Here is a 12,702-nt window from a genome sequence, read left to right as displayed (position 1 = left end):
GTCGGCATGAAATGGAAATTGTGATAATCCTTTCTTTGTGATGAAAATGGCTTCTTGAACAAGAAAACATGTAGGACGGGACTTGATTTTGTCCAAGAGAGAGATTGGATCGTTGTTTGCTAATTGCTGTGATTTCATATGAGTAACAGGTTGCTGGAGAAAAAAAAAAAGATCGCTCAGCCCTTCATCAGATGTTGTTGTGAGGGGGATGGGAAGATTTGATTAAAGATTACAAGGGCACATGAATAAAAAAAAAACAAATAAAAAAAAACAAAAAACAAATAATGATTGAGCACAGATAAATCCTTTATAATAAACACTGCAGTATTGCGTGGAAAACATAAGAACTGTCCATTTTTAGTTCATGGTGACTTTAAGACCAGGAACCATGTATTAAGAAAGTAAATAAGGTAAGGCCTATTTTTTAAAACTTTCCTAAGCCTTCACAAGCATCCGTTTTCTGATTTTCATTGAAAACAGTTTTGAGGGGGCTATTACATCTGCAAAGTCATGCTTGTGTGTCCTGCTGTCAGCCAATGTCAGGTCAAGTATATTGAGTTTGTCAGCTATACAATGGGTACTAAAATGTACGAGAGGTGCAGTATGACAGAAAATGCCATATAAAATAATTTTGTCTTGTAAGGAAAACAATAAGCAACATCTGCACTAGTGTGTGCTGTAGCATTCCCACGGCATCTGTTCTGCTGCAGTTTGACAGAGAAAGAGAACAGGAAACACAACACATTTTCTGAATATATGTAAGGACCCTGCTATTCCATTCAGACTCACTCCCATGTGCACCTAAAAGCGTATGCTATGAAATGAAAGACACAAAGATAAACACAGCAGGGCAGCCGTGGGTCAGAGTATTTGCCTCTCATGGCATCATATTCAGAAAGGTCACATGTGTCCGGGTGGGCTTCCTGCTGCTAAGAGATCTTCATAATGAATCTGGATTAGACAGGGTCAGGGGATCCTATCAAAACTCTTGGGATGTCATGGATCTAATTTTACAGAACTTAATGAGTGTTTTCTGTGACTGTGAGAAAAAAAGTTCATATATATATATATACACAGTATATATATAGTGTGTATGTATATATATATATATATATATATATATATATATATATATATATATATATATATATATATATATACACACACAGTATATATACTGTATATACACTGTATATATATATGAAGAGTTCAGATGCAAAAGCCTCTAAGTGCCATCTGAAATTTTCTTCTAGAATGATCATTTTTTATAAAGCTTGTATATTTATGTTAAGTAATTTCACTTAAATGACAATTAATAGGTAATTTGCATTGCCATTTAAGTGAAATTATTTAACTTAAATATACAAGCTTTATAAAAATGATCATTCTGGAAGAAAATTTCAGATGGCACTTAGAGGCTTTTGCATCTGAACTCTTCATATATATATATATGTATATGTATATGTATACACACACACACAATTTTTGTTTTCTTTTCATGATACACTAAGAAGAAAGCACAAACGTATCCTATTTTATGCTACTGTTTCGCTTTCACTGGCATGATGAAACCCAGGTTTGACAGAAATCAAATATTTATGTTGGGCCTATATATTATTTAATATTTATAAATACATTTCCAAACCATAGCTGTTGTCAGTGTTACTAGCAACTGTACATCAAACACTTGGGATTGTAGGATTTAAAATGTATATATTTCTTTATTTACACTACCAGTCAAAAGTTTTTGAATGTTTCATAATCTTAAAAGGCCTTCTGGTCTGAAGACTTACATCCTTAAATGTTTGAAACTGGTTTTGTGGAAAAACATAACATTTTTGTCTATGTGTGAATAATATTTTGCATGTCCTTTATAAAAACTAAATTTGATGTTGTGTTTACTTTAATTAATTAATTAATTAATTTGGAGCATATGAACAAAAAGCATTCAAGAAGTGGCCAGCCTGAACTTCAACAACACTCCTAAAGTAACGAGCGCACACAGGTTTCCTGGATCTGATGAACAAAGTAGGACAGAAACCAATTTAATAATTATGTAACTTTGAATTAATCTCTTTTTAATCAATTTACTATTGGCTGTTAGTGTTAGTCCCTCATTTGCACCAAACGCAAGAAATGTAATAGCAACACTGCCACCAAGTGGACACAATGTGCAGTGTGGTTGCGGTCAGGCTTGAAATGAAATGGCAACAAGTGTTTTAAAAGCGATATCAGGTTTGTATATAGGCTAACTAAACAGATTTGCAATAGTTTGGTTTTCAAGTATGACATTGTATCGGGCAGTTTGACGCTTGTAGATTAGAGCAGGTCACAATCAGCCGGATGTCATAACTCATAACCATTTCCACTATTTATATGGGATGTATTATTAGTCCATTATGTCTAACAGCATATCCTAAAACAGGAAGGAACATAGGCTACAGACATGTGAAGCGTTTCAGTGGAGAGAATAGAGCTTCTCTATGTTTTGAAGGGGTCAAGTTGCGTGTGAAAGGTTAAGAAGGAAACACCTGGTCAAAAAAAAAAAAAAAAAAAAAATTTATTAAAACAACCGTTATGTAAGTGATATTGTTTTTTGTTGTTGTTGTTGACACACAACCATGATGCAGGTGTTTAATCCACCCAAACTTCAAGAAGAGTAATTTAAGATTAGTTTAAGCGTGTGAGTTTCTCCCCACGTTCTGAATGACGTAGGCTATTATAGGCTATTCATTCCCTCATTAAGGCGCGGTCACGTTTACCAATGATTTCAATAGTAATCCGCGCGATCGAGTTTCGCTGGAGAGAGAAAAAGTTCCCCGCGCACATTTCGCTCGTATTTAAATTGATCACTCGAATTCGTCTCATTGACCAACAGAAAGCTGCTCGGGTTGAAATTACGCCGAAATTATGTTTATAACATGTGCATTAGGCCTAGGCCTATGTAAGCTATATATAGGCCTATGTATTTTTTTATTTGTCTGGTAATAGGACAATTTGTGGGATTAAATAAAATAAAACATTTCTTAATATCAGCGAGCTGTAGGCTATAGGCTTACAAATCACAATTATTTGGCAGAACTATTAATTCCAAAACATCCAATCTTCACGAAAGCACTATCAAATATATCCATTAATCAAACTGTCACTGTTGCAAAATGATGTAGCCTATATGCGATATCATTCAGCATATTAAAAAGCGACCCACCATAAATTATTCATCAGTTAAGTTTATTAGGCCATTGTCATTACCGACAGACTTTTAAAGATATATTTTTTTTCTTTTAAAGGATGAAGACACCTGTGGTTAGCTTTTGTGTGTGTGTGTGCGCGCGTGTGTGTGTGTGTGGGGCTGCATTGCTATGCTGGTAACGTTGCTGTAGTGATTACCGGTGCTTTGCCCCAGTATTTTGGGTTAATCAGCTGTGAGACTGTTGGCATGGTGACTAATGAGGATGAAACCCAGTACTGACAATATTTTTTATATTCTTTGTTGCCTACGAAAGACTTCACCTGTTTTTTCAGCAGCAATGATCATTCTGATTGAATTAATAAAAAAATTCAGATAGGCCTATAGGTGCCAAATTACAAAAATTACAAACATGTGCATCATATAAAAACAGTTTAATATTTGTATAGCCTATTTGTATTATTATTTGATTTCGAGCTTCAAAACATGAGGACGGTTGCTCACAACTGAACATAATTACATCATTGAAAGGCTGGGGTAATGGAAAATGACCTCTGTGAAATGATACCACTGACAACAAAAAGGAAGTCAAGTTTCCATTTCACTCAATGATCTCAGAATCAGAAAAACTAGCGTGAGAGTGAAATTGAAGTGAAAATATGCTTTCAGACGAGCCAAAAAATGTAAGTGGATTCAACAACTGTTCTTACAAAGTTCAATTTTCACAAAGGTCCAAGGTCCGCCAGAGGCAAACTGAGGATGGTGTTACTGTGATGGTGTTTGATGAATGTAAAGCTAAAATAAATTGTAGAATGTTTTTGCTTCAATTTTAAAGTAAGCAATAAGGGAGTGCCTGCAACCCCTTCAGCCGTGACTTATTCACGAATCACGATACAGCACTAGCTTATTGCTTTTATATACGATGATCACACAATACAAATATTAGAGCCGAAAAATATGTAATGTTATCTATGTAACTTTCATGAAGTAAAATCACTAAAAGCCTTCCTTTCGCTGGAAAAAAATAGTCCCTGACCTACTGTAAATGCAGACACTCACTTACTCGATCTCTCACAATACTCTACTACTTTATAAGCTTCAATGAACAACAACATCAACGAGAATATAGCCTGTTTACGTTGCTAATAGTGGCTGCTAGGGGTGTTGTGTAGTGATACATAGAATAGAACCATTGGGTGAAGCGCATAGGTGAAGCGGTCATAGCCGTTTTATCGTGAATAAAACCAGAGACAATTTGATAAAACACAGCTATTGACCAATCAGAATCAAGGGTTGAAACTAACTGTTTTATAAAAGATCGTGTAACCTCAGTTTTAGGTGAGCAAAGGCTTTCCTTTCAAAAACAAATGGAAATAAGATAAATTGCACACAATCTGAGATACGAAATCTACTCTAAAATGATTAGAATAGATGGAAACAAACAGCATCCAGGGACATCAACCTTGGATGCACAAGACAAAATCAGTTTCTTATACACATATATACACAGGCCTACAGTATATATATATATATATATATATATATATACACTGTATATGTGTGTGTGTGTACTATAGCCTATATACATATGTGTATGTATATATATATATATATATATATATATATATATACAGTATATATGTATATATTATATACACGTTTTTTCAAAAACAGGCAGCAAATGACACCAACATTTTAGATACCAGTGAAAATTCACAATCCTCTAGCTAGTCCAATTTCGATACCACAGCTAAATTTACTTACCCTGGAAATCCAGAGTTCTAGCGAGACACAAATTGAATTTGCTCAGCGAGTTACTCTGGCGTCGAGTAATGATGCTCATTAAATATGCCCTTGTATCCGAGCTGCACCAATCACACCGGTGTATCTGTTATAGGCGGGCCAGAGGCGAGCTAAACAGATATCGACAGCGCTGTGACGTCGAAGTTTTGAAGACGCATCGTTTTGTGTCTGTCACTTTAAATGCAAATGAGCTGCTGCTCCCGGCACAGAGGGCGGAGCTACAAGAGCTTGTGTCCTTGTACCTCACACAGACATGCACTGAAAATTTCAAAAACATTTAGCCTTTTATGTTCAAACCGGAGTCAGACATTGATGAGAGACTCGAGAAGAAGTGACAACATGTAGACAACATTTCTGAATGGTTAGTTGGTGAATTTATGTAGCTTATGTGTAGTTATCTTCTAGTCATTGATTAGCATATTCTGTCTTGATAATCTATAAATCGTGTCCAGGGGGCGGGGTTTATGTAAATTGTAGGGTTAGTGATGTCACTAACCCGGGAGGAATGTTGTGTAGTCCCTACCAGCCGTTTGTTGTAGTCCTTAAAAAGCAATTCTTTAAAAGCAAATATCTCCCTTTGCTTTGAACTTTGAGCGTTGTGACTTAGCAGATTTTGTTTATGCTCAAACAGAAACATTAACTAAAGCTAGAAAAGTGAAATCATAATCAACCACCCCTTACTGTGCGTTCACACCGGACGCGAATAGCGCGTCAAATTCGCGTCTACCGCGTCTAGTTTGACGCTTGACCACTTTGTGTTAATTCGCGTGTCTAACGCGCGTAAAAACAAAAGTTTGAAGCGAAATTTACGCGCGTCAGAGGTGAAAGTTTTGGCGGCCATCTTTTTTAGATGTTTATCGAGCATTAGCATTAGCATTAATCGAGAGAGTCACAGCTCGTATATGCTCTGGAGAGCAGAAACAGCTGCGTAGGGGACATCGTCGATGTACTCGGGTCCACCAGACCCTCCGGAGGGTTTCAGGAGTTTCACAATTTGCTCCAGGAGCTAGGTTTGGTGGACCTAACGGTGAGGACGCTGACGAGGACAGCGTAGGCCGTATAAGGCCTCGGTCTCGAGTGGTCGCTGCCTGTCGAGCCCGCGCTCTACAGCCCGGCGCGAGGTTCCCCCTCGCCCGCACCCACCTAATCTGTCATTTATTTTTGTTTTGATAATAAATGGAGCCAGCCTCCAAAAGTGAAACCTGTCCTGTGATTTTTGTTTTTATACCCTAAATTGTGTTTGTTGTCTTTACATTAGAATAATTATGTTTCATATAATCTAGAATAGATATGGAATAAATAGCATTCAATACAAAATGAGTATCTCTCATATATTGAAATCGAGTTTTTATGTGAAAGATTTGCTTTGTTGTGCATTTTAGTCATATTACAAAATAATTGATTGAGGGCAAACATAAAATAACATTATAAACTGTCACTTCACCACGTGACAGCAGCAAGCAGGCTCCTGATTGGTTAACGCGGCGCGAATTGACGCAGAAGTTCAGATTTTTCAACTCGGGCGGCAGACGCGAATTCGTGTCAAACGCGTGAATGCACAAATAGCACTAATAACATCATTCGCGCTTAACGCGCCAGACGCTCAATTCGCGCTATTCGCGCGAATGAGGCGTATTCGCGTCTACCGCGCCGCGCTCTACGCCTCATTCGCGCCGCAGGAATTTTTTACGCGCGTAAAGGCCCTTTCACACTGGACGCGATTTTGACGCACGAATCATTCGCGCGATGGTTTTATTTTTCGATCAGCTGTTTGTGTAATGAGTGCTTCCACACCGAACGCGAATGCGCAGCGGCGAAAAAACGACTTTTATTTTATTCGCTTCGATGTCGATTTTTTTTTTTACTTTTGCGGCGACAGAATAGGCTTCAGCCAATCACATACTACAAGGACAACGATTTGAAAGACAATGGCCGTTTCTCAATATGCGTTCTTGTCTGTACTTGTGTTCTTGTGAACTTGTGAAACGTCATCATTCGCTGCCCAAGTACTGTCCCAATACACAAGTTTGCATTTTGGCAAGAACGGTTAAAAATCCCGGAAGTGTTCTTGACACGCCCATTTTACAGAGGATGCATCGGTAGGTAACTTGTGTGAACTTGACGGCAGAAATATCCCAGCATTCATTTCGGCGTTCGAGGAAGGAGTTATGTTTGGGTTATTTAAACCCGTTATTTAACCCGTTTAAACCGTTATTTAAATCTCGTTATGTTTGGGTACTGCAGACGGCGTCTGTGCGAGGGTATTATTGCGCAATACCAGCAAGAACACATCGTCTCAAACTGTCAGCAGCGTTCTGTGTGCTCGTCACCTTGTGAGTTCATTCTTCCAAGAACAACTAGCAAGAGCGTTCTCCCCAAGAACACAAGTCCGTTCTTTGCATTCTTGGTTTTGAGAAACAGCCAATGTGTGGCGTAGCATTGCCAACCAACTCAGTTATCTTGACTGTGAGTTTGTTGTGTGATAGTTTTAGTCATATAGTCCTGTGCTGTGTAGGCTAGCAGGCCAAACTACATTTGGGATACAAAGCTAACACTATTATCGTCAAAGATAGAGACAGAGACGTGTTTACTTTGAACACGTAACAAAATGTAGTGAGACTATTTAGGGCTGCTTTTAGTATACTGTACATTCTTTGTGTGATATCTACAGTTTCTAGTCGAATGATTTTTAACTTACTTAACGTTACTTCGTGTGTAACATGTAATGTGTAGTTACATTACAAAACGCACTGTGTTTAGTTGACGCAAAAAAAAAAAAAAAAAAACTGCACATAAGCATACTCCCCTTCAGACTCTCTGTTCTGTAAGATTGGGTGCACCCAAAACCTTCTTTTCTGTCTTTTAAATAAAATGAAAAGCTCGTCTTCACTGGATGCTATGACTATGACTGGATGAGGATGATGATGAAGTGTCCATGTTTTCTCAGCTGTCGGCGCGATTCGCGCGAAAGTTTGGGAATGTTGAAGCTCTCTGAACGTCACAGACGTCGCAAATTCGCGTCGCGGCTGATGTGAATGGTTTTGATGCGAACTATTCGCACACGAACTATTCGCTTTTTCGTTTCGCTTTTTCGTTACGCATCCAGTGTGAAAGGGCCTTAACGCGTCTTTGCATTGACTTAACATTGAAATCACTCGCGCCTGATGGGCCTTTCACACAGGACGCGGTATGCGCGGCGCTTGCCGCTGGGTTTCAGCGTTGCCCTTCAGATACAACGCGATTTGCGCTGAGCTATGACGTAGGCGGAGTTTTTAAAACTTTTAGCGGGAGCTCTATTACGTCTGTTTTTGTTTCTTAGTTTCAGGTTTAATGTTTGAATAAATGTTTTATTCTAAAAAAAGAGCTGACTTCATGATTCTTGTTTTAATTCAGATATACAATTTTGCCGTTCATCCATTTTGAATTCCGTCCTTGTTTGGATCCCCCGATTCTATTGGCCGCGCTGGTAATCGTCACAGAGCGCAGCGGCAAAAGTTGAACTATTTTGAACTTTGACCGCGGCATGCGCTTGAGCACGCCAATGATGCGCACCGCTGCGCTTGCGCTTTGGTCGACGCAGCAACAAAACGTCCTTGCGCGGCGCAAGCCATTGAAATGAATGGGTTTTATAGCGCGACGCCGCGCATACCGCGTCCTGTGTGAAAGGCCCATGACGCGCTATAGACCCTTTTACAGCCCACGTGATCAAATAGCTGCGCGCGCATTTTGGCAACGGAAGTGGTGTTTCTCCCCACTGGCTCTAACGTGTTAGCAACTCCGAAAGTTTATCAAAAACAGTTTCCCAGCATCAAAATGTCTGGTTGTTGCGTTTACGGTTGCCCTAATCGATATTCCACCAAGGGGCTTAAGTTTTATATTATTCCGACAGGATCACGGCCGTTTCAGAAGAGTGGCTGCAGGCGATTAAACGTGTTGATTGGAGCGAGGACATAATAAAAAATGCTTGCGTCTGTTGTTTAATCCGCTCGCGTAGCTTGACACGCTGTTGATTCTCGCCATACTTCCGTTGCCAATGTGCGCGCGCATACGGCATCATTGTGTACAAACAGTAAAAGGGTCTATTCGCGTCCGGTGTGAACGCACCATTACACAGACAGCAGCAGGACTGGGCTGCTGTCACTTTAAGAGCGAATGCACGGAAACAAAACAAGTACATAACCGACTATGTTTACTGGAATACTTGCAAATTTTTTTTACTTTTTTTTTTGTGTGTGTGTGTGTGTGTGTGTGTGTGTGAATTTGTCCACTCAATTGCAAGAAGACATAAAGGAGAGCTCAGTTTAGTATTCGCGCGCTGTCTTCATAGGGCCTAAAATTAACACTGCCAAGCGCCAAATGCCAGTAAAAATCGGGGTGTGAAAAGGTGTAATTTTGCCAGTAAAATTTGTATCAGTTCTAATAATGCATGAACGTGAACAAATGTGAACGACGCAGTTGACTGGCCAGCGCTTGATCGTAAAGAAAAGACGACGCAAAAGGGAGTTAATTTCATTACTCGCGCTCTGCGTGGAAAGTTATGTGTGGGCACAGTCGGCACACGTCTGAAGCGCGCGCCCAAACAGCCGCGTCAGACAGCGCGCGATTCGTAAACTGAGCTCTCGTTTGTCTTTTTGAGTGGACAAATCTCTCTCTCTCTCTCTCTCTCACACACACACACACACACACGTTTTTTACATCTTTACCTCATCTTGACTGGAAACCTATAGCCTACATAGGGCCACACACACACACACACACACACACACACGTGAGTGATGAGGAATGAGAAATTTCCAGATGAGGAAAAGATGTTAAAAAACATACTAAATATTTTTTTAATGTAAATAATTAATAAAATCTCGATAGATTTTTTAATGTAAATAATTAATAAAATCTCGATAGATTTTTTTTATGAAATATTTTTTCATTAAAAATCTACAACTTCAAATGCATACTGCATCTTTTCTGAAAGAGCTGTCATTCTTTCAAGTTGCCTTTGTGTAGAACCAACTCTTGAATGCAAATGCAAATGTCCCTTTTTGAAACAACTGAATAAGACAGACAAGCATTTAAAAACAAAATAAATAAGGAATACTCACACATCCATTCTCTACCCTGTTTTTTGTGTCAGATAACCTTGTAAATATTCTTTACATAATGACAACATCCTTAGATATCCTTAAACACAACTGCAATACATGAGGAAAGTCTCCTTACAGATGGAGAAACATAACTCCAACTAATGTATTCATTGTCAAGACCAGATCCACAAACAAGGCTTCAAAATCCATCAGGGATCAGGAAGCACCAAGGTACACTAAGTTTTAGTCATGTTAATGTTCCCCTTGGTAAACCCCTTGTAAATACAGGAATCCAACAGACATTTTATTCAGCAAACACAAGAACTTGCAGTATTTTATGAAGATTGCTTTTTCATTCATTAAATCTGAAGTTGCATTTAATAAACTGGAGATTAATTTCCATAATTCTAAGAAGGTGAAACAGACTGCTATATTGTTGCAAGCAGTGAGAAATATTTGACTAGAATATTTTGAATTTCCACATGAGAATGTCAGCTTTTAACAGTTGAATTACAATAAATTGCCTTTAATAGCATTTATTTTCTTCCTGGCGAATTTTGGGACAAAACATTCAAAACAAAACATCAGCCTGCAAAGCAATTATGCTTTTTCCATTGAGCCTGGGCCTTGAAAATGAAGACACTGTATTATATGAAACCTTTCAGCCTACAAACACATAATCAATTTGACACAAAGCAGAACCCTTGCATAGCCGTATAACATGTCATCAAAACCACCATTAAGAACCTTCTGACGTAAAACACTCACATTTGTGCGAGAGGTGTTCTGATCAAGTGCATCTATTCATTGGAAAACACTTTCTTTGTGCGAGTCTGCGTAGTGCTAGAACCGCTTTTGTGCAAGATGATTTGTTTTTCATAGCCACGGGTTCTTTAGATTAAAACTGGGAATTTTGTTTTTGCAATTTGAATACAATTAATTCTCAATAACAGAGATCCCAATCAGGGGTATTTAAGCGGGTTCCAGGGGGAACTTGATTTTGTTTTTGCATTGTTAAACCTATAAAGCAGACATTATGATTCAAACTAAAATATTAGGGATCTTAAACAATGAAATAATCCTAATTATAATTCAAATCTCATGATTGTTTTGTGAACACTGCCTTAATACATTCAGTTACTACATAAGAAAAAAACAACTAAATATAAGTTGTGCAAAAAAAAAAATTATGTAAATGTATGTGAAGTGTGTATGTAGACCAGTCCAGACAAACAGATTCTGCAGCAATGCAAAATATCAACAAGAACTCTGCATTGGGTTACACTTTAATTATATATTTTAAGTACTTGGTAATATGAATTAACTACATGTACTTACTATAGGGTTAGGATTAGGGTTTGGGGTTAGTTTCATGAAATTATGCATCATTAATAGTTATTACTATGGTAACTACATGTAACATATGGAACAATGGCACTGTAAAAAAAAAAGTGTTACCCTGTGCATTGTTTTGTTTTTTAATTGTGAATAGTCTTATTTTCAGTCCTGTATAAATCTATGATAACCCTGCCACTAAATGGCACATATTAGCAAAACAAACTTTGAATATTTTAGATGTCAGGCAGAAAGTCTTCCTGTCTAAATTGGCGGTCACCTGGGAAGGGTAAGGCGCCTGCCATACCTCAGCTTCCTGGTCAGGTGCTCAATGCAATGAAATATTACAATGACAATGAGTTATATTACTACGGGTAACATATCATTTGTAATTGTTTAAAAGAGAAAATCAAGTCAATTATACATAATCGTGAGTTAAATGGTGCTGCAAATGTGTCTATTTACAACACGATTTTGCAGCGTTAAGTATTGTAGCCAATTACTGGCATTTCTGCTGAAAATAATTAAATTAACTACATTTGTTGCAATTTTAAGAAAAGTTTTAGTTTTACATGAGACTTTGAGACCTTTCCTACAAATATATACTTCACACTTCAATACAAAAAGTAAAAAAAAAAAAAAAGACAAAAACAGATTTTTTTTCAATGTTATAATGGTGATTTGATAATCTCTAAAAAATAAATTAAAAAGCAAAACTTGTGAAAAAAAAACTGTTCGGAAGAGGAAATGGCTAATCAGCCAATAAGTACTCCTCATCTACTGATTATACTACTGTGGTAATTTCATGTATTTATTTTAAAATAAATATGTTTGTATTTCACCAAGTGTTAATTTTCCTACATCGTGAAACCTTTAGTTTTACAAATTCGGACAATCTTTGAAGGATGAACGAATTGTTTTTGGTCATCACATTAAAAATAACATTTATGGAATAATATTCAGACTTTTGAGCTTTGAAGTGCTGTGAAATTTGTGTGAAGTACTTGAAATTCCTTCATTCTTATAACAGTGTTCTATAACTGTCTAATTTGCTGGGTTATAATCAAAGACAAAAAATAAAATAAAATGAACGTAGTGTCCGTGACATCACCCGTAGGTTTCTAAAGAGCATTTTTGAAGCCAAAAGTGGGCGGAAAAAATTACAGTAAAAACACTAATATTGTGAAATATAATTTGTGTTTAAGAAACATTTCTTATTGTTATTGCACGGTTGTGCTGCTTAATATATTTCGAGGAAACTCGAACATTTTTTCAGGATTCTGGAATTCAAAA

The sequence above is a fragment of the Leuciscus leuciscus genome, assembly GCF_965113295.1.
Source record: "Leuciscus leuciscus genome assembly, chromosome: 3".
NCBI lineage: Eukaryota > Metazoa > Chordata > Actinopteri > Cypriniformes > Leuciscidae > Leuciscus > Leuciscus leuciscus.
The sequence above is the reverse complement of the archived record's forward strand: the minus strand, read 5'-3'. Positions refer to the sequence as shown.